This window comes from Oryctolagus cuniculus, chromosome 1 (assembly GCF_051225735.1).
Source record: "Oryctolagus cuniculus isolate XC-2025 breed Fujian yellow rabbit chromosome 1, ASM5122573v1, whole genome shotgun sequence".
NCBI lineage: Eukaryota > Metazoa > Chordata > Mammalia > Lagomorpha > Leporidae > Oryctolagus > Oryctolagus cuniculus.
In genome coordinates, this window is record NC_142867.1 from 131,449,468 (window position 1) to 131,468,029 (window position 18,562).

The window sequence follows — 18,562 nt, forward strand, 5'->3', positions numbered from 1 at the left end:
TGTTAATTACAGAGTTCAACCAATGGTACTAGAACAAAAAAATACTAAAATGGAAAAGTATTACATTGTACATCAACCGTCATGACAAGAGCTGATCAAGTCACTGTTTCTCCTAGTGTCCATTTCATTTCAACAAATTTCCCCCTTGGTGCTTAGTTAGTAGTCGCCGATCAGGGAGAACATATGATATTTGTACCTTTGGGCCTGGCTTAGTTCACTCAGCATGATGTTTTCCAGACTCCTCCATCTGGTTGCAAATGAACGGGTTTCGTTGTTTTTGACTGCTGTATAGTATTCTATAGAGTACATGTCCCATAATTTCTTTATCCAGTCTACTATTGATGGGCATTTGTGTTGGTTCCAGGTCTTAGCTATTGTGAATTGAGCTGCAATAAACATTAATGTGGAGACAGCTTGTTTGTTTGCCAATTTAATTTCCTTTGGGTAAATTCCAAGGAGTGGGATGGCTGGGTTGAATGGTAGGGTTATATTCAGGTTTCTGAGGAATCTGCAGACTGACTTCCATAGTGGCTTAATCAATTTGCATTCCCACCAACAGTGGGTTAGTGTCCCTTTTTCACCACATCCTCTCCAGCATCTGTTGTTGGTAGATTTCTGAATGTGAGCCATTCTAACCGGGGTGAGGTGAAACCTCATTCTGGTCTTGATTTGCATTTCCCTGATTGCTAGTGATCTTGAACATTTTTTCATGTGCCTGTTGGCCATTTGGATTTCCTCTTTTGAAAAATGTCTATTGAGGTCCTTGGCCCATCTCTTAAGTGGGTTGCTTTTTTTTGTGTGTGTGTAGTTCCTTGATCTCTTTGTAGATTCTGGTTATTAACCTTTTATCTGTTGCATAGTTTGCAAATATGTTTTCCCATTCTGTTGGTTGCCTCTTCACTTTCCTGACTGTTTCTTTTGCAGTACAGAAACTTCTCAATTTGATGCAATCCCAATAGTTGATTTTGGCTTTGACTGCCTGTGCTTCTAGGGTGTTTTCCAAGAAGTCATTGCTGGTACCTATATCTTGCATGGTTTTTCCAATGCTCTCTAATAATTTGATGGTGTCAGGTAGTAGATTTAAGTCTTTAATCCATGTTGAGTGAATTTTTGTGTAAGGGGAAAGGTAGGGGTTTTGCTTCATGCTTCTGCACATGGAAATCCAATTTTCCCAGCACCATTTATTGACTAGACTGTCCGTACTCGAGGGATTGGTTTTGGATCCTTGATCAAATATGAGTTGGCTGTAGCTGTTTGGATTGATTTCTGGTGTAACACTAATTGGTTCCACATGGAGTCAAACCCTCCCCACATTCGAGTTTTCCTGGCAGAAAGCTTCAGAAACCCGAGCAAACATGATATTTGTGTTTATAAACATGACATTCAATCCACTTGCCGAAGAGAAATTGTGCTTTTCTCCAAAACCACTTTGAAGGTGATTTTTGGCTTACATTTTACCCAAAAGCCACAACACATTTTCCAGATATGCCTGGAGGAAAGCAGAAATATCTGGTGTGTTGTGGCTATCTCAATCGCAGATCTTGCTACAGCCTTTTTGTTTGTTTGTGTTTTCTGGACATTTTCTATGGACTTTAGGCATTTGAGTGCATTTTAGTATGTAACTTTTTGTTTTCTTCCAGCAAATGATAATTGGTTCCACATGCAGTCAAATCCTCCACAGATTCGAGTTTTCCTGGCAGAAAGCTTCAGAAACTCAAGCAAACATGATATTTGTGTTTATGAACATGACATTCGATCCACTTGCTGAAGAGAAAGATTGTGCTTTTCTCCAAAACCACTTTGATGGTGTTTTTTTGTTAAAGTTTTCCAAATTCCACACCACTTTGTCTGGATATTCCTGGAGGAAAGCAGAAACATCTGGTGTTTTGTGGCTATCTCAATCCGAGATCTTTCTACAGCTTCTGTGTTTGCTTGTGTTTTTGGACATTATCTATGGACTTTAGGCATTTGAATGCATTTTGGCATGTAACTTTTTGTTTTCTACCAGTATACGCTGATTGGTTCCACATGGAGTCAACTCCTCCACACATTGAAGTTTTCCTGGCAGAAAGCTTCAGAAACCCGAGCAAACATGATATTTGCATTTATAAACATGACATTGGATCCACTTGCCGAGGAGAAAGATTGTGCTTTTCTCCAAAATCACTTTGAGGGTGATTTTTGGTTAAATTTTACGCGAATTCCACACCACTTTGTCCGGATATGCCTGAAGGAAAGCAGAAATATCTTGTGTTTTGTGAGTATCTCAATCCGAGATCTTGCTACAGCCTCTGTGTTTGTTCATGTTTTCTGGACAATGTCTATTGCCTTTACGGCTTGAATGCATTTTAGCATGTAACTTTTTGTTTTCTACCGGCAAACGCTAATTGGTTCCACATGGAGTCAAATCCTCCGCACATTCGAGTTTTCCTGGCAAGAAGCTTCAGAAACCCAAGTAAACATGATGTTTGTGTTTGTAAACATGACATTGGATCCATTTGCCAAAGAGAAAGATTGTGCTTTTCTAAAAAACCACTTTGACTGTTTTGAATGAATTTTAGATGGCAACATTTTTTTCTACTGGAAACGCTAATTATTTCCACATGGAGTCAAATCCTCCACACATTCGAGTTTTCCTGGCAGAAAGCTTCAGAAACCCGAGCAAACATGATATTTGTGTTTGTAAACATGACATTGTATCCACTTGCCGAAGAGAAAGATTGTGCTTTTCTCCAAAACCACTTTGATGACGTTGATTTTTTTGGTTAAATTTCACCCAAATTCCAAAACCACCTTTTCCGGATATGTCTGGAGGAAATCAGAAATACCTGGTGTGTTGTGGCTAACTCAATCCGAGATATTGCTACAGCCTCTGTGTGTGTTTGTGTTTTCTGGGCTTTTTCTATGGACTTGACGGTTTTGAATGCATTTTAGCATGTAACTTTTTGTTTTCTACCGGCAAACGCTAATTGGTTCCACATGGAGTCAAATCCTCCACACATTAGATTTTCCTGGCAGAAAGCTTCAGAAACCCGAGCAAACATGATATTTGCATTTATAAACATGACATTGGATCCACTTGCCGAAGAGGAAGATTGTGCTTTTCTCCAAAACCTCTTTGATGGTTATTTTTGGTTAAATTACACCCGAAATCCAGAGCACTTTGTCCGGATATGCCTGAAGGAAAGATGAAATATCTTGTGTGTTGTGAGTATCTCAATCTGAGATCTTGCTACAGCCTCTGTGTTTGCTGGAAATTATCTATGGACTTTAGGCATTTGAATGCATTTTAGCATGTAACTTTTAGTTTTCTGCTGGCTAATGCTAATTGGTACCACATGGAGTCAAATCCTGCACACATTCGAGTTTTCCTTTCAGAAAGCTTAAGTAATCTGAGGAAACATGCTATTTCTGTTTGTAAACATGACATTAGATCCACTTGCTGAAGAGAAAGATTGTGCTTTTCTCCAAAACCACTTTGACAGTGATTTTTTGGAAAAATTTCACCCGAATTCCACACTACATTCTACAGATATGCCTGAATGAAAGCAGAAATATCTGGTGTGTTTTGGCCATCTCAATCCTGATCTTCCTACAGCCTTTGTGTTTGTGTTTTCTGGACTTTATCTACAAATTTTAGGTTTTGAATGAATTTTATAATCTAACATTTTGTTTTCTGCTACCAAACGCTAATTGGTTGCACATGGAGTCAAATCCTCCACACATTCGAGTTTTCTAGGCAGAAAGCTTCAGAAACCCAAGCAAACATGATATTTGTGTTCGTAAAACATGACAATGTATCCACTTGCCAAAGAGAAAGATTTTGCTTTACTCCAAAACCACTTTGATGGCGACTTTTTCGTTAAATTTCACTCGAATTCCACTCCACCTTGTCAGGATATGCCTGGATGAAAGCAGAAATATCTGGTGTTTTGTGGCTATCTCAAGCCCAGATCTTGCTACAGCCTCTGTGTTTTTTTTGTGTTTTCTGGAGATTATCTACGGACTTTATGGTTATAAATGCACTTTAGAATGTAACATTTTTTTTCCACCGTAAATGCTATTTGGTTCCACATGGAGTCAAATCCTCCAAACATTCGAGTTTTCCTGTCCGTAAGCTTCAGAAACCTGAGCAATGATGACATTTCTGTGTGTAAACATGACATTCATTGCACATGGACTCAAATCCTCCACACATTCAAGTTTTCTAGGCAGAAAGTTTCAGAAATCAAAGCAAACATGATATTTTGTTTGTAAACATGACATTGGATCCACAAGCCAAAGAGAAAGTTTGTGCTTTTCCCAAAACAACTTTGATGATGATTTTTGGGTTAAATTTCACCCAAATTCCATATTTTGTGTGGATATGCCTGGAGGAAAGCAGAAATATCTGGTGAGTTGTGGCTATGTCAATCTCAGATCTTGCTGTAGCCTCTGCGTTGTGTATTCTGGGCATTATCTAGTGACATTAGGTTTTGATTGAATTTTACCATGTAACTTTTTGTTTTCTTCCCGCAAAAGCTAACTGTTTCCACATGGAGTCAAATCGTCCACACATTCTGGTTTCCCAGGCAGAAAGCTTCAGCAATATGAGAAAACATAATATTTCTTTTTGCAAACATGACATTGGATCTACTTCCTGAAGAGAAAGATTGTGCTTTTCTCCAAAACAATTTTGATGGTGATTTTTTGGATAAATTTCACCCGAATTCGACACCAGTTTGTCTGGATATGCCTTGATGAAAGCAGAAATATCTGCTGTGTTTTGTCTATCTCAATCCCAGATCTTGCTACAGCCTCTGTGTTTGTTTGTGTTTTCTGGACATTATCTATGGACTTTACGGTTTTGAGTGAATTTTATAATCTTTTAGTTTTCTGCTGGGAAATGCTAATTGGTTCCACATGGAGTCAAATACGCCCCACATTCGAGTTTTCCTGGCAGAAAGGTCCAGACACCTGAGCAAACATGCTATTTGTGTTTGTAAACATGACCTTGGATCCATTTGCCGAACAGAAACATTGTGCTTTTCTCCAAAACCACTTTGACGGTGATTTTTTCGTTAAATTTCACCTGAATTCTACACCACCTTGTCCGGTTATGCCTGGATGAAAGCAGAAATATTTGGTGTGTTGTGGCTATCTCAATCCCAGATCTTGCTACAGCCTCTGTGATTCTTTTTTTTTTTTTTCTGGACATTATCTTCCGACTTTACAGGTTTGACAGAATTTTAGCATGTAAGTTTTGGTTTTCTGCTGGCAAACTCTAATTGGTTCCACATGGAGTCAAATGCTCCACACATTTGAGTTTTCTAGGCAGAAAACTTCAGAGATCCGAGAAAACATGGTATATGTCTTTTTAAACATTACATTGCATCCACTTACAAAATAGAAAAACTTGTAATTTCCGCCAAAACCATGTTGATGGTCATTTTTTGCTTAAATTTCACCCAAATTCCACACCTTGTCCGGATATGCATGGATGAATGCAGAAATATCTGGTCTGTTGTGGATACATCCCATATCTTGCCACAGCCTCTGTGTTTGTTTGTGTTTTCTGGACATTATCTACGGACTTTATGGTTTTGAGAGAATATTAGCATGTAACCTTTGGTTTTCTGCTAGGAAAGGCTAATTGGTTCTACTTGGATTCATTCCTCCGTACATTTGAGTTTTCCTAGCAGAAAGCTTCAGAAACCTGAGTAAGCATGATATTTTGTTTGTACACATGACATTGGATCCACATGCCGAAGAGAAAAATTGTGCTTTTCCCAAAACCACTTTGATGATGATTTTTGGGTTAAATTTCACCTGAATTCCACAACAGTTTTTCTGGATATGCCTGGAGGAAAGCAGAAATATCTGTTGAGTTGCGGCTATGTCAATCCTAGGTCTTGCTACAACTGTTGCATTTGTATGTGTGTTCTGGACATTATATAGGGACATTAGGTTTTGAGTGAATTTTACCATGTAACTTTTTGTTTTCTGCCCGCAAACACTAATTGATTCCACATGGAGTCAAATCCTCCACACATTCAAGTTCTCCTGGCAGAAAGCTTCAGAAACCCGAGGAAACATGATATTTGTGTTTGTAAACATATCAGTGGTTCCACTTGCCTAAGAGAAAGATTGTGCTTTTCTCCAAAACAACTGTGACGGTGATTTTTTGGTTAAATTTCACCCAAATTCCACACCACTTTGTCCGGATATGCCTGGAGGAATGCAGAAATATCTGGTGTGTTGTGGCTATCTCAATCCAAGATCTGGTTACTGGTTACTGACTTAAAATCTATGTGAAACTGCTATCAATTATAAGCTAGTATCAATAATCTAGTATCAGTAAACTAGTATCAATTATAATATTGACAATACCAGTTACAATCTTAACAATTTCAATTATAATCTTGACATTAATCCAGGTATTGATTTTAATCATACATAGAACATAGACAAATTACATTTTTATCATTAATCTATGTGTAGTCTATCTGCTTCCAAGCTTGATCGATCATGCTAGGGGGTTTCTGTGCTCTGCCAAGTGTGATGTAGTGGACTGCTATTATTCAACTGTTTTAGATCATAGTTTCAGAGCAGAATCTCATGGTGTGTGGAGGGGCACCTTTCCAGAATGGAGTCTCAAGTGCTCCAAACTGGAGTCCCTACTGTTAAGGTGTTACTTCAAGATATTAACCTTTTATCAGTTATATAGTTGGCAAATATTTTCTACCACTCTTCACTTTGCTTAGTGTTTCCTTTGCAGCACAAATCTTCTAAGCCTGATGTAATCCCTTTTGTCTCTTTCTGCTTTCATTGCCTGTGCTTCTGGGGTCTTTTCCAAGAAGTCTTTCCTATGCCAATATCTTGCAGAGTTTTCCCAATGTTTTCCTCTAGTAATATGTTGATATCAGGTCATAGATTTAGATTCATGAGCAGTTGTGAGTTGATTTTTGTATGGGTGTAAGTACAGGTTTTGTTTCATATGTCTGCATGTTGAGATCCGATTTTCCCAACACTATTTGTTGAAGAGACTGTCCTTTCTCCAGGGATTGATTTTAGCTGGTTTGTCAAAGATTAGTTGGTTGTAGCTGCATGGATTAATTTTTTTGGTTTATATTTTGTTTCATTGGTATACATGTCTTTTTTTCTTCCAGTCCCAGGCTATTTTGTTTGTAACTGCCCTGTAGTATGTCTTGAAATCTGGTCTTCTGATACTTCCAATTTTTTCTTGTTTAACATTGCTTTAGTTATTTGGGGGTCTCTTGTGTTTCTACACAAATTTTAGCATTCTTTTTTCTAGATCTGAGAAGAATGTTCTTGGAGTTTTGATTGGGATCTCATTGAATCTATAAATCACCTTGGGTAGTATAAAATTTTGATGATATTAATTTTTCCAGTTCACAAACATGAAATATTTTTCCATTTTTTTGTGTGCTCTTCTATTTTTTCCTTTAATGTTTTGTAATTTTCATTGTTAAAATCTTGCAAATTCTTAGTTACATTTATTCCAAGGTATTTAATTTTTTAGTAGGTATTATGGTTGGTATTGTGGTTACAAGTTCTCAGCCTGGACTCATCATATACAAATATATTTAGCTTATGCAATTCCCAAAGGATTCAAAGTTCACTTTTTTGGTACATTATAAAAATTGTAAAAGGTATTGTTAATTATCCATCCCAGATAATAATTCCTGTCAGATCATTCATAGAAAGATACAATTATAAATGTGGATGTTAATTATAAGTGTAGGTGCTAACCCACCATTGGTGGGAATGCAAACTGGTCAAGCCACTATGGAAGTCAGTCTGGAGATTCCTCAGAAACCTGAATATAACCCTACCATTCAACCCAGCCATCCCACTCCTTGGAATTTACCCAAAGGAAATTAAATTGGCAAACAAAAAAGCAGTCTGCACCCTAATGTTTATTGCAGCACAATTCACAATAGCCAAGACCTGGAACCAACCTAAATGCCCATCAAAGGTAGACTGGATAAAGAAATTATGGGATATGTATTCTTTAGAATACTATACCGCAGTAAGAAACAACGAAATCCAGTCATTTGCAACAAAATGGAGGAATCTGGAACACATCATGCTGAGTGAAGTAAGCCAGTCCCAAAGGGACAAATACCATATGTTCTCCCTGATCGGTGACAACTGAATGAACACCAAAAAGGAAACCTGTTGAAGTGAAATGGACACTATGAGAAATGGCGACTTGATCAGCATAGCCCTGACTGTTAATGAACAACTTAATACATTATCCCTCATAGTATTTTTTTGTCTGTTCTACTTAATATGACTGGTTTAATTCTGTAATTAACACACAGTTATTCTTAAGTGTTGAAAATTAACTGATATGTGATCCCTGTTAAACATAAGAGTAGGAAGAAGAGAGGGAAGAGATGTATAAATTGGGACATGCTCAAGCTGACTTGCCCCAAATGGTAGAGTTAGAAACATACCAGGGGATTCCAATTCAATCCCATCAAGGTGGCATGTACCAATGCCATCTCACTATTCCAAGTGCTCAATTTCAGTTCACAATTGATCATAATGAAAGGACTAAGAGTCAAAGGAAGCACATAAACAAGTCTAGTACCTGCTAACACTAACCGATAGAATAAATAAAGGGGAGAGTGATCCAACATGGGAAGTGAGATACTCAGCAGATGCATAGAATGGCAGATGTCCTAAACAGCACTCTGGCCTCAGAATCAGCCCTAAAGGCATTCGGATCTGGCTGAAAAGCCCATGAGAGTATTTCAGGCATGGAAAGCCAAGACACTCTGGCAAAAAGATCTCTGTGAGTGAGATCCCAGTGGAAAGAACAGGTCTTCAAAGAAGGAGGTACCTTTCTCTGAAGGGAGGAGAGAACCTCCACTTTGAATATGACCTTGTCTAAACAAGATAAGAGTCGGAGAACTCAAGGGGCTTCCATAGCCTTGGAAACTCATGACTGGTGCATAGGGAGATTACTGATGCCATAAACAGGAGTGTCAATTTGTAAAGTCAACAACAGGAGTCACGGTGCACTTACTCCTTATGTAGGATCTCTGTCCTTAATGTGCTGTACATTGAGGCTTAATGCTATAACGAGTACTCAAACAGTATATTTCACTTTGTGTTTCTATGGGGGTGCAAACTGTTGAAATCTTTACTTAATGTACACTAAACTGATCTTCTGTAAAAAAAAAAAGAAATTATCAATTCCCAACTTGACTCTCACTGGGATTAAGCATGGCAATAGGTCTGATCTGATTTCATCATCATTTAAAAAAATCATCTATTATTTTTCACTTTATGTTTCTGTGTGGGAGCAAACTGTTGAAATCCTTACTTAATGTATACTAAGCTGATCTTTTGTATATTAAGATAATCGAAAATGAATGTTGATGTGAATGGAAGGGGAGAGGGAGTGGGAAAGGGGAGGCTTGTGGGTGGGAGGGACGGTATGGGGGGGAAGCCATTGTAATCCATAAGTCGTACTTTGGAAATTTATATTCATTAAATAAAAGTTAAAAAAAATTATAAGTGTAGGAGTTGATGAATCTGCCAGAGTTTACTGTGGTATTTTTGGTTAAATTTTAAATCATTCCTGATTGCAAACTGATGAGTATCATAACATTTGTGGCAGTGAAGTGTGTTCATAACTTACATTCCTACTTTCTCTGAATTCTGAATGATTCAAGCTGGACATGGAAAGAAGTCAAAATGTAAGCTTTCTAGCCCACAGAGTTGTTGGTCTTGGTGCTTAGCAACAAAGATTCCCTTCCATTGCCCTAGTACATTACATTGCATACTTACCTAATCACAGAGTACAGGTTTTTTGCTAAATTTACAGTATAAAACAGGGCAGACAAAACTCATGTTCTCTCATAGGCATCCTAGAAAAGTGCTAAATAAAGAAAAGGGGGGGTGGTAGCTCATTGCCTCTTTCCAATATCTCCATTCATGAAAGTCATTCATAAATCCCACATAGAGGAACAAGTGAGCAGGGGTCAGGAGCAGTGCTCTAATGATAAGGAATTTTACTTTGTGGAGGGGGTTGTATCCTTGTCAGCCTACATTCAAAAAAGATACTCTGTCCCAGGAAAACAAGAAGACTAGGAAAGTCAGCATACCCAAATTATTTCTTTTAATTTTAAAGACTCTCTTGTGTCCAACTGTGGTCACTATGTTAAAAGGAATATTTAGAAGAACGTGAAAATTTTGAATGTTGAGCAAGGAGTTGCTCTCCTATGACACGGGTGAATCTATTGTAAGAACAATATGCATGAGTACATTCTTATAGAATATTTCTGCAGTGGTTTTTGATTTCTTACAGATTTGAGTTTTATAAAATGATGCCAAATCATAATATTTACTTGTTTACTCAAGAGACACAAATATTTTCCTTTAAAGTGAAGAAACAAATTGTAAATGTTGAGAAGCAATTAATTCTAGTATGTGGTAATTTGCAGTAACCAGTAAGGATGACTAAAATACAAATTTAAAATGCAAACCAAGAAGTGAAAAATGTTTTTGTTACTTTAAAAATGAACATTACAAATTCTCTCCTTAAAATATATTTCACCAGTGACGTGGCTCACAAGGCTAATCCTCTGCCTGCAGTGCTGGCACCCCAGGTTCTAGTCCCAGTTGGGGTGCTGGTTCTGTCCTGGTTGTTCCTCTTCCAGTCCATCTCTCTGCTGTGGCCCAGGAGAGCAGTGGAGGATGGCCCAAGTGCTTGGGCCCTGCACCCACATGGGATATCGGGAGGCCATGGTGGCCATTTGGAGGGTGAACCAATGGAAGGAAGACCTTTCTCTCTGTCTCTCTCTCTCACTGTCTAACTCTGCCTGGCAAATAAATAAATAAATAAATAAATAATGCTTTGTACACTCTCAGTTCTTATTCTGAAGATGTTAAAGTGTATCACATTTTTATTGAGAAGCAAAGAAAAATGTTTCATTTTAGAATATTAAAAACATACAATTTTAAATTTTGCTGAACAGTTTGTAATAGTTGAATTTGTATTTTTAGGCATAAATATGTTTTATTCTTGATGTATTATGACAGATATATTATTTTAATGGTAGTAGAATGTATGAGGTAAATGATCCAACAGATTTGTTTTCATTAGATCAAACTTTCCATGGGGTACCTAAACTTAGAATGAGTTTGATATCACAACACTATTTACATTCTCTGTAAGAAAAATAAAGGATATTTGTCAATAGATTTCAAATCACAGAATGAGATAGTCCAATTTATTTTTGGTTCTCAGTGATGTATTGCTGTGTTTTATAACACCATGCATTCATGAAAAATAGATTTTTATTCAAAAGTTCACATTTGTACCAATTTTTTTCTGTAGGTCTAAAATTTTTCTAAAGGTCAATCTTTCTATAAAAAGTTCATATGTGTTGCCAGATGTAATCAATTTTTTTCTAGATTTATTTTTATTTATTTGAAAGACAGAGTTACATAGACAGGTAGAGACAGAGAGAAAAGTCTTCAATCTGCTGGTTCACTTCCCAATTGGCTGCAAAAGCCAGAGCTGAGCTGATCTGAAGCCCAGAGCTGGGTGCTTTTCTCAGGTCTCCCACATGGGTGCAGGGGCCCAAGGACTTGAGCCATCCTCTGATGCTTTCCCAGGTGCATTAGCAAGGAGCCAGGTCAGAAATGGAGCAACTGGGACTCAAACCAGCACCCATATGGGATGCTGGGACCATAGGCCAGGTTTTTAACATGCTGTACCACAGCACTGGCCCCTGAATTCAATTTCTAAAGTGTATACACTGACAAGAAGAAGAATTACACAAAGTACACTCATCTAACAAGGCATATCTTTGCTAAATTTAAAGACAATGGCTTTACCTGCTACACCTAATGCTAGGCTTAAGTATTTGGTTTGGAGCAATACTCATCTTCAGTTTTCATAGGTTTTATCAGAAAGTATTTGATAGTAAATCCTTTTAGTGAATATATGAAATAGATCAAACATTGAATTTGTGAAAAAAAAATGCTGCCATTCAGATCATGCCAAGTCTAAGGCTTTGCCACTTCATGATTATATATCCTTGGGCAAACCAGTTACTTACCTCTTCATGCCTCAGTTGCATTTTCTTTAAAGTTAAGATAACAGGAGCTACCTCCATTTTTCTGGAAACATAAAATTCCGGAAACATCACCTGGTATAAAATAAATGTTAGCAATTATTATTATTATCTATTCACATTTTCCTAAATAAAGGTATTTAAATATCTGTGCCTTTATTCTTAATGTTGTAGTGTACACATTTAGATACAACTCAAAATTTATTTGAAATTATATACATTCAATTTTTGTAAAACTTCATATTTTGCTTGACATGGTAACTCAAACTGGATTCCATTCATTTTAATTTGATGAGTGAGCCATTTCTTATCTAATTCCCTAGATAATATAACTTATTCACTCATTTGTGCTTTGTGATGATACCTGCCTCTTTTTCAAAACAGTAACTAAACTGCATCATTTTAGGTCAAAAATAAATCAATAGAGTAAATTGGTATTTAAAGAAAGGGACTATTCTTTGGCAGTAATCTTAAACTAGCATATTGATACACTTTGGTAAATGCATTGGAGACTTGCTAATTGTGTATGTGTATTTGTGAATGTATGTAGGGTACATGGGTGTGTGTGTGTGTGTGTGTGCTCAATTTAAAGCTACAATAAAATTGTAGCATTATACAAAGAAATAATTCTAGAAAATCATGGTTTGCAATAATTCTTGCTCTTTGGAGATTATGATGTTTAGATGATGCCTAAAAAGTTCCTGTGAATTTTTTTCAGAATTCTAGTAATATACAACACTGAAATTCATACAGAAGGGGAAAATAGTTGGGTTCCAAGATATCATTAGACTATAGAACCAATCAGCCATAATTCAGGCCCCCAAATTAAACTACTTGTATGAGAAAATTTAAGTAGTTGTATTGATGTCACATATTGTTTGCAAACGTATCTTTTTAAAAATTATTTATTTATTTATTTGAAAGCCAGATTTACACACAGAAAGAAGAAGAGGCAGAAAGGAGAGAGAGAGGTCTTCCATCTGCTGGTTCCCTCCCCAATTGGCTGCAATGACTAGAGCTGCACTGACCCAAAGCCAGGAGCCAGGAGCTTCTTCTGGGTCCTCCATGTGAGTTCTGGGGCACATGGACTTGGACCATCTTCCAGTGCTTTCCCAGGCCTTAGCAGAGAGCTGGCTCAGAAGTGGAGCAGCTGGGACTCGAACCAGCATCCATTTGGGATGCTAGCAGTGCCAGGCTGCAGCTTTACCCGCTATGCCACAGTGCCAACCCCAAATGTATCTTAATATAACTGTATTTGATAAACACATAACATTAGTGTTGAAAGAATAAATACTTATAAACCTCAATGAAGGCAATTTGTCATTAGGTAACAAAACCATGAAATACTATTCAATTGATTTCTAGTCCAGATATTTTTTTCATAAAGAAATTTTAAACAGAATTATATTGATGCCAAAATATTCACAATAGAATGATTCCCAAAAGTGCAAACATATGGTAATCATTTACATTGGATGATGCTTGATAAAATTCATCCATAAATTTAATGTAGTCTATCATTTAATAAATCCTTTAAATTAATTGAATTAGTTGAGGATATGCTTTGAATAGTGTCTATAAAAAGTGTAGGGCAATAATTTATACTGACAATCATTTAATGTGTAGAAATCAATGCCCATAATGTTAATTGTATGATAGAATTATAGATTTTCTTGAAACTTTCAATATTCTTGTTTTCCATGCTGCCTTGTTTTACAATGAGAAAAACATTTAAAAAATTACTTGACAGGGAGAGACTGTAGCAGAGCTCTCATCTGTTGGTTCACTTCTCAAACACCAACAATGTAGATCTGAGTCAGCCTAAAGCTAGGAGCTGGAACTGAATGCAAGGCTCCCACATGAGTGGGGAACCCTACCACCTGACCAGTCAGCACTGCCTCTCAGGGTCTGTGCTGGCAGGAGAGTGGAGTAAGCATCCGGAGCCAAGATGTGAAGCCAAGTTCTCCAACGTGGGACACTGTTCCCAAAGGGCATCTTTTTAAAAAAGATTTATTCCTTAATTTAGGAGGCAGAGAGAGAGAGAGAGAGAGAGGGAGAGAGAGAGAGAAAGAGAGGTCTTCCATCCTCAGGGTTTTTCTCCAAATAGCTGCAATGGCCAGAACTGGGCCAATCAAATGCCAGGAGCCAGGAGCTTCCTTCAGGTCTCCCATGTAGATGCATTGGCCCAAATCCTTGTGCCATCTTCAACTACTTTCCCAGGCCTTAAGCAGATGGCTGGATCAGAAGAGGAGCAATCAGGACATAAACTGACACCCATATGGGTTGTCAGGGCTGCAGGTGAAGGCTTAACCTACTAAACTGCAGCACCATCCCCCCAAAATGGCATCTTAACTGCTAAGCACAATGCCTTCCCAATGTTATCTTCATTAGAAAGAAAGGTATACCTGCATCCTTTTTGTAAGTTTGACTGTGAGTCGAACTATAGGAACTAGTTGTCTCCCTCCCTCAGGCTGGGCTGGTTGTCTAGAACACTCTGGGTCACCACTGACCCCAGGCCTCTTGGGTAGACCCCCTCATGCAGCACAGTCCCCTAGCCCATGGTGGGGCATGAGTGGAGAGGGGTGGTGAGGACCAGGGCAGCACTAAATCAGGTGACTGTGGAATTACTCTGGGCAAGGCTGGTGGATCACACTGCTGCTGGTGATTGGGAGCACATACCACTGATGCAGATTCTCATGGTTGGGAAGCAGCAGCTCAGTGGCCAGTGCCTCACACACACATTCCACTGGTTGGCTGGCTGCAGGCTCTGCCTGTGCCCACAGCATAGAGCAGGTGGAGCAACTGCCTGAATGAGGAGAGGGCAGATGGCACGCAGCATAGCCATAAGTAATGGAGGAAACAATTTCTCAAAGGTCAGAAGAATGAATTTCTGGAGCAAAACTGCAAAGTACTTTTAAGACACTCAAAGTCAGTGACTTGCAACTGGGTGTCTGATTTTACAAAATTCCTTGAAAACAGACCCATTGCATAAGTATCTGACACATCAGAGGGAGATAATCTGACTCTGAGGACATCCTATTTTCATTTCCACATTTTGTTGACTCTACCTTACAGCCACTCAGAATTTGAACCCTATTGTCAATCTGATTGCACCATCTACTTCAAGTAAAATACCTCAAGTCATTTTCCAATCCAGTGAAGCTGCACATTGCTGCACCATTCAGAGGAAGAAAACATCCCAATGTCTCTCCTCCAAGTTGCCCAAGGCTCATGCAGTCAGTGTGTTGCATCCTGCAGCTGATGCCCACCTTTGTAGCCACCGATCCTGCCAGTAAATGCAGCCAGCATCTCCAAGTGTTAAGGACAACCCCTTTCAAAGAATCCACCTAAATGTAACACTGCAAGGGAAAAACATACCTTGTGCAGCTGGGTCACCAAACAGAGATGTGAGTGAAACAGTGGCAGAAGTTGATGAAAAAGAGGGTGCTCACTTTGACTTTTCTGTGCCTACCTCAGAGACAGTCATGTATAGATATCAGCTGGCCCATGTCCTCAGGACAAAAGCTGATGATGGGTTCTCAGGTGCCCAAAGCAGCTGTCATATCTCTTGTACCTCAGTGCTTTTTACAAAGCCCATAGATGCCAATGGTGAGCTCAGATGATACCAGGCCCTCCCATTGCCTCCATTCCTGGGTTTTCCCATTTAGCAGCTAAAGTCTTTTCTCAGATTGACTCTTCCAGAATAAGAAGTCCCATCTGTAGTTATCCAGGATGTGACAAGACCTACTTTAAAATTTCTCATGTGGGACCACAGCTGTGTTGTCTGCAATAGCCTGCATCACCTATGGGTGCCAGTTCAAGTCCTGGCTGCTCTGTTTTGGATCCAGCTCCCTGCTAATATACCTGGAAAAGCAGTAGAAGATAGCCCCAGTACTTGGGCCCCTGTACTCACATTGGAGACCCAGATGAAGATCCTGGCTCCTGGTTTCAGCCTGGCCCAGCCCTGACCATTGTGGCCATTTAGGGAATGAACCAGTGGATGGAAGATCTCTATCTCACTCTTGCTTTCTGTAATTCTGACTTTCAAACAAACAAATAAATAAATAAATCTTTAAAAAACTCTCATGCGATAGTCCCCAGGACAACACATACAGGAAAAAACCCTTTTAGCTGTAAGTGGAGAGGTTGTGAAAGGTGATTTGCCACTTCAGATGCACTGTCCATGGCCCTTAAGGCCAGGGCTTTAACCCACTGCACAACAGCACCGGCCCCAATTTTTATCCTTTTTAAGGAATGACCACACTGTTCTCCATAACATCTGTACTAATTTGTGTTTTCACCCACCATATATGAAGGTTTTCTTTTCCCATATGCTCTCTAGCATTTGTTATTTTTTATCAGTTTGGCATAAAGATGATACAGTATTGTTCATGGTTTTGTGTATTTTTGAATCAGATAATTTGTTTATTAAATATTTGTTTATTTGAAAGGTGGATTTAGAGAGAGAGGGAAAGACAGAGATAGCTTTCATCTGCTGGCTCACACCCCAGAGTTTCAACAGCTGAGCCTGGGGCATGCTGAAGTCAGGAGCTTCATCCAAGTCTCCCACGTGAGTGGCAAGGACCCAAGTCCTTCGTCCATCTTCTGCTGGTTTCCCAGGTATTTAGCAGTGAGCTAAATTGGAAGTGGAGATTCCTAAACTCAAAGTGGAACTCACATGATATGCTGGCCTCACAGATTGCAGCTTACCCCACTTAGCCACAATGCCAGCCCCTTTATCAATTTAATTCCCCAAAAATAGGTCAGTAATGTTGGCATCCATCTCATTTTTTCTGTTATTATTCAACTTATTGATGTGTTATTTTTGTTCACATTATTCCTCTCAATTGCTCTACCTGAGGTGAGTAGGGCTGCTGTGTTGCTTAAATGCAGTGTGTGCTTTAGATTACTCATTTACTGAGTGCATGTCATTCACATAGCACTTCACTGAAGTTCTACTATGTCCCAAATCCTCTTCTAGGCACAGAATTCAGACCACTCTCCTCTTAGGCCTAGATCTTGCCTTTAACATACTACTTGGAATTTAGTAGCTCATGAAATCTGCAGACTGCATAAATGAATGAATATTTTGAGGTCTGTGCTTTCGTGGAGGAACTTCATAAGAGACAGAAGGAATAAAATAAATCAAAAGTATCCACAGTATATAGAATGTATACTATTTTACAAGTCACAGAGAAGAGGAAGAAGAAGGAAAGTAGTGAGACTAGAAAGTTTGTGGCAAGACTAACAGGCACTGGTCAAGAACTTAATAAGCCCATTAGGAAAGCAGTAAGGTTTCTTTACCCCCCTGTAGACTCTGCTCTCCTGAGGTGAACAGGGTCCTCTAAACCCACTTGCTGCACACACAAAAACCTGAGCATTGTATTCTCCCACAGGTGTTGGAGACTGATATTGTGTTCTGATTTATATTTACATAATGGCTAGTGACATCGGGCATATTCACATGTTTTGACCATTTACATTTCTTCTGAGAAATGTCTATTCAGATCCTTGCCTGTTTCTTCACTGTATTTTTTGGAGTTTTTCCAATTTATGTAAATGTTCTGGAAATCTGTAAACATTCAGTTTTAATTTTTCCTGCCATTCTGTTTGCTGTATCTACACTCTGATGTTTACTTTATTGTGAAGAAGTATCTTAGTTTGATATACTCAAATGTCTCTGTTTTTATTTTTGTTACTATTGCTATTGGAATCTTACCCAAAAGCTATTGTCTGTTGACAATATTTAGAGTTTCCCTATGTTTACTTGGGTTTTGGTCTTATGATTAGATTTTTAATTCACTGTGAGTTCACTTTCACATAGTGTAAGAGATGTTGGAGTCTATTTTCAGGCTTCTACATATGGATAATCAAGTTCCTCTGCACCACTTGTGAAAGAGATTCTTCTTTCTCCAGGTCATTTTAGTTCCTTTGTTAAATATGAGTTGCTGGTAGAAATTTGGGTTTATTTCTATGCTACCTATTCTTGTCCATTGAACTATGTGTCTGTTATTATGTCAGTGCTAACACCTCTTCTTCTTTTTTTTTTTTTTTTGCAGTTTATTTATTTATTTGAAAGGCAGAGTTACAGAGAGGTAGAGGCAGAGAGAGAGGTCTTCCATCCACTGGTTTACTCCCCAAATGGCCACAATGGCCGGAGCTGTGTTGATCTGAATCCAAGTGTCAGGAGCCTCTAACAGGTCTCTATGCAGGTGCAGGGGCCCAAAGACGTTGGCCATTTTCTACTTTTTTCTCAGGCTATAACAGAGAGGGGTATAAGAAGTGGAGCAGCTGGGAAACATACTGGCACCCATATGAGATGCCGGCACTGCAGACGGTGACTTTACCCGCTTTGTCATAGTGCTGACCCTTGTAATATGTCTTAAAATATGGTGTGATGTCTCCAGCTTTTTTTTGCTTTATAATATTGCTTTAGATGTTAAGCATCTCTCATGTTTCTATAT

At 38.6% G+C, this 18,562-nt stretch overlaps 1 long non-coding RNA gene across 2 annotated transcripts in view; it reads right to left on the bottom strand.

Moving 5' to 3' along the window:
- Nucleotides 1-7,922: 7,922 nt before the first annotated feature.
- Nucleotides 7,923-18,562, bottom strand: part of LOC149128633 (uncharacterized) — a 92,502-nt gene continuing 81,862 nt past the window's right edge. For both annotated transcript variants that reach the window (XR_016222261.1, XR_016222262.1), the window contains exons 4-5: nt 12,084-12,173; nt 7,923-8,178 (exon numbers count right to left, since the gene is read on the bottom strand). This is a non-coding gene — a long non-coding RNA (uncharacterized LOC149128633). The remainder of the gene's footprint in view (nt 8,179-12,083; nt 12,174-18,562) is intronic.